The sequence below is a fragment of the Hordeum vulgare genome, chromosome 7H, assembly GCF_904849725.1.
Source record: "Hordeum vulgare subsp. vulgare chromosome 7H, MorexV3_pseudomolecules_assembly, whole genome shotgun sequence".
NCBI classification, from domain to species: Eukaryota; Viridiplantae; Streptophyta; class Magnoliopsida; order Poales; family Poaceae; genus Hordeum; species Hordeum vulgare.
The window spans coordinates 191,361,014-191,366,101 of record NC_058524.1 but is presented as its reverse complement, the minus strand read 5'-3'; positions in this window follow the sequence as shown (position 1 = coordinate 191,366,101).

Sequence of the window (5,088 nt, the reverse complement as noted above, 5' to 3'; positions counted from 1 at the left end):
GTTTGCAATGGATTGCATCAAAGAAATGCAGTCAAAGAAGGAGCAATTTTCATAATTAAATTCCTTGAAATCCAAAGTGGGAGTTTCATTACTACCCATAATTTGGATTTCTTTTACTCCACTCTCCACACCTTTATCATCAAGATGGGTGGACTCCGAATCATTGGGGCGTTTTTCAACCAAAGTGGATTCATATCCAGTCCCTCCATAAATAGGTTTGTCATGCGAAAACAAAGATTCAAGAGGAGACACACCAAGCACTTTAAGATCTTCGTGATTTGCATCACTAGAACGCACCCTTTTAAACCATTCATGCCTAGCGCGAATTTGGGTGGTTCTTTCTGTGCTCTCATTCATGGAGACACGCATAGCTTTCAAAGTTTCATCCAAGTTGACCTTGGGAGGAGCGCATCTAACTTTCAAAGCATCAATATCACAAGACATCCTATCAACGCTCTTAGCCAAATCGTCAATTTTGAGTAGTTTTTCCTCTATGGACGCATTGAAAATCTTTTGAGAGTTGATGAACTCTCTGATATTACTCTCTAAATCAAAGGGTAATTTGTTGTGATTTCCATAAGTGTTGTTGTAGGAATTGCCACAGTTGTTAGAGGGGTTACTAGGAAAAGGCCTAGGAACGTAGTTTCCTCTAAAAGCATTGTTGTTGCCAAAATTGTTCCTACCAACAAAATTCACGTCCAAACTAGCGTTGCTACTCTCAATCAAAGAAGATAGTAGCATGTCATTAGGATCTACAGTAGCGTTTCTACTAGCAACCAGATTCGTCAACTCTTCCATCTTAGCACTAAGCGAGTTAATCTCTTCTATAGTGTGTACCTTTTTGCTAGAAAGTTACCTTTCAGTATGCCACTCAGAGTAGTTCGTCATGATATTGTCTAGGAGTTTTGTAGAGTCTCCTAACGTGATTTCCATGAACGTTCCACCTGAGGCGGAGTCCAAGATATTGCAAAAAGCGAAATTCAAGCCAGCATAAAAGATTTGTATAATCATCCACAAACTCAAGCCATGAGCGGGACAATTTCTAATCATAAGCTTCATCCTCTCCCAAGATTGTGCAACGTGTTCATGATCAAGTTGCTTGAAATTCATGATATCGTTACGTAAGGAGATGATCTTATCCGGCGGAAAATACTTGGATATGTAAGCATCCTTGCACTTATTCCAAGAATCGATACTATTTTTAGGAAAAAAAGAAAACCAAGTTTTTGCGCGATCTCGCAACGAGAAAGGAAAAAGTTTCAACTTCATCACGTCATTATCCACATCTCTTTTCTTTTGCATATCACAAAGCTCAATGAAGGTATTGAGATGGGATGCGACATCTTCACTAGGAAGGCCAGATAATTGCTCTTTCATAACAAGATTCAACAAAGCTGTGTTGAGTTCATACGATTCCGCACTAGTGGCGGGAGCAATCGGAGTACTAATAAAATCATTATTATTGGTACTCGAGAAGTCGCAAAGTTTGGTGTTTTCAGCCATGATGACTTCAACAAACAAACAAGCACACAAGCAAGCAAGAAAACCGGCAAAGGAAAACGACAAAGGCAAAAGAAGACGGCAAAGGAGAAAGGCAAATGAAAACGGCAAAATTGAAGTGGGGGAGAGGAAAACGAGAGGCAACTGGCAAAAAAAAGTAAATGCAAGAGATGAGTTTGTGAGACCTACTTGGATAGATCTCTCCTCCCCGGCAACGGCGCCAGAAATACTTCTGCTGCTGCAACAAAAGACCTTCCAATGGCGCCAAAAATAGGTGTGTTGACGGCACCAGGAATCCTTCTGCTACGGCTACGCCTTAAGGGACTTCCTAGGGAAATATACAAAGGATTTCCCCTGTGGCCTTGGTGCCTTGCTTTGGTGTTCCCTCGAAGCAGAAAGGGTGATGTAGCGCAGCGGTGGTAAGTATTTCCCTCAGTTTGAGAACCAAGGTATCGATCATGTGAAGGAGTATCACAAGAGCCTGCACAAACACAAAAGCCTTGCTCCCAACGCTATGAAGGGGTTGTCAATCCCTTATAGATTGTTTGCCAAGTGAGAACTAAAAGCAACAAAGTAACAAAGTAAAGTAAAAGCGAAAGTGAAACGATAGATGTGAATAGACCCGGAGGCCGTAGTGTTTACTAGTGGCTTCTCTCATGAAAGCAAGTAGACGGTGGGTGAACAAATTACTGTCGAGCAATTGATAGAACCGCGCAAAGTCGTGACGTCATACATGGCAATGATTATATCTATAGGCATCACGTCCAAAACAAGTAGACCGATACTTTCTGCATCTACTACTATTACTCCACACGTCGACCGCTATCCAGCATGCATCTAGTGTATTAAGTCCAAAAGAACAGAGTAACGCCTTAAGCAAGATGACATGATGTAGATGGACAATCTCATATCTACGACAGAGCCCACCTTGTTACCCTTGATGGCAACCACACGATGTCTGCCTTGCTGCCCCTACTATCACTGGGAAAGGTCACTACACGGTAAGAACCCAAAACCAAGCACTTCTCCCATTGCAAGAATCATAGATCTAGTTGGCCAAACAAAACCCAAGACTCGGAGAGACTTACAAGGATATCAAATCATGCATATAAGAAATCAGCAAAGACTCAAATATATAGCATAGATAATCTGATCACAAATCCACAATTCATCGGATCTCGACAAACACACCGCCAAAGAAGATTACATCGGATAGATCTCCATGAATATCATGGAGAACTTTGTATTGAAGATCCAAGAGAGAGAAGAAGTCATCTAGCTACTAACTACGGACCCGTAGGTCTGAAGTAAACTTCTCACGAGTCATTGGAGGGGCGATGATGATGATGAAGAAGCACTCCAACTCCAAAGTCCCCTCCGGCAGGGCACCGGGAAGGGTCTCCAGATGAGATCTCGCGGAAACGGAAGCTTGCGGCGGCGAAAAAGTATTTTGTGGATCCCTTGATTTTTTTTTTGATTTTTAGGGAATATATAGGCGCAAGATCTAGGTCAGGGGGCGCCAGGGAGGCCACAAGCCTGCCCACCGCCGCTTCCCCCTGATGGCGGAGTGGGGGCTTGTGGGCTCCCTGTAGCCCTCCTGGCTTGGCCCAAAAGCCCCCTGATCTTCTTCCGTTCGGGAAAAAATCATTTCGGGGATTTTATTCCGTTTGGACTCTGTTCCAAAATCAGAACTGAAAAGAGCCAAAAACATAGAAAAAACAGGAACTGGCACTTGGCACTGAATTAATAAGTTAGTCCCAAAAAAGATATAAAAGGTACATAAACATCCAAAGATGACAAGATAACAGCATGAAACCATCAAAAATTATAGATACGTTTGAAACGTATCATAGTGAAGCGGATAAAGGTTAAACATAGCGAAGATGTCATCAAACCGCAGGACGATCATACGCCCGATGGTGCTATCGACAAAGCACTTGCCTTGTGGCACCTTGGCCACGACAATCGGGTATGCCACATCATTCTCGGAGAGACGCCGCTTCTCGAGAGAAAGAACACTGTCATGCAGACTCCGGATAGCACCGGTTGCAGCATTGAGCAGATTAGTCGGTAGCATAGGCCTACCCGCCACATGCACCCTCCTCGACATATCCTTAGATATTGGTGGCCCGTCCTGAGCACGGATCATACTCGGTGCCGGCTGGCTCGCACCCTTGTTATTTTTTCTTTTCTGTCCCTTTTGCTTCTTCTGTTGTAATGGGATCGAGTTCTGCTCAGAGACCACCTTCTTGAGTGTGTTGGGGATGATAATATTTTGCACCACGGCTATTTGAGTCTCGGTGAAGGCGGCAGCTGGAGGTGTCTCCTAAGAACTGAACAGACAACGCCTGTTGCAATTGGGTTTCTCCGTGGTACCAGCTAGATCGCGATCGTCTTTTGCAGGGTTGGGTTCTTGAGAAGGAGGCCCCAACAATTCATCACCGTACCCATGTTCGTTGATGTACTTATCGACGTTGGAAAATGTATCATCGTCGTCGTTCGGATCATGTGCGATATGCATGTCCGGATCAGCTGACGGCGGTAGCGTTACAGCGGTCTTGCCATGGCTTGGTGCCGGCACGACTGGCGGTGTTGTCTGTGGGGTGGTGTCCCCCGCCCCCAAACGAATCTAGCTCTTCGGCCAAAGCATGGACCAGTTTAAGCAGGCGCTAAGGGTCATCACATCATCTTCGTCAGCCCAGGGGGTCGATATGGAGGTAACAAGTCGTCGCAGCCCTGCAGCACCCGAACCAGTTGAACCCTATACACGGTGGGTGGCATCGGATACCGTGGAACACGTTGTTGCCCGGTTCAACGATTTTGGCCTTGGCGATATCGATCAACTCCGTGTCCACGAAGTGCAGGAGAGTGCATGGAACGTTGGCGACGCCCTGCGAAAACATGTAGGGCGTCAGGGATGCCCAGTCAAAGGCAAGGAGATGAAGTCATCGGCCGAGGCTTAGTTACCGTGATGGCGTCGAGCTCGGCTAATGTTGAGGCACCGCCAACGGCGGGCGTTCAAGTGACGGGGGGGCCGCTTGCTGCCGAGGTGCCGGACGGCGTATTCTTCCCACACCCTGGTGCATTAAGCTCCAATACCGGCGCCTACATCGGAGACACCAATGCCGCCTCCGCCGGAGACACCGATGCCAGTGCGTTGTGCGAGTTGCTGCCCGTGAAGCTAGGAATCGGGGGCGACCCCTGTTGGCCGCCCGCAATCCACCCCCGCAGCCCCTTATAATGGCGGTGATCGTCGCTCCCAGTTGGTCTCGCACTTGCTCTTGGACTATCTCTGAAATCCGCGGCACTTGTTCCTTGAGTTCTTTAACCTCGCGATCCTGGCTTTCCGAGCTGGTCTTTCTCTCCTTTCGCGCACCTTATAGTATTCCGACCATTTCGTGGACAAGCCTTCACCGGCCACACGACCAGCTGACGATGGCTTACTGAACTTATCCTTGTGTTTCATTATGTTCAACGCCCTATTTAAAGTGGTGTCCCAAGGGGCAGACGGGGAGCTCTGGGACCCCGCGCTACTGCTTTCAGTTTCCTGCGGAAGGAACGTGAACCATTTAGAAATTTGGCTTCATT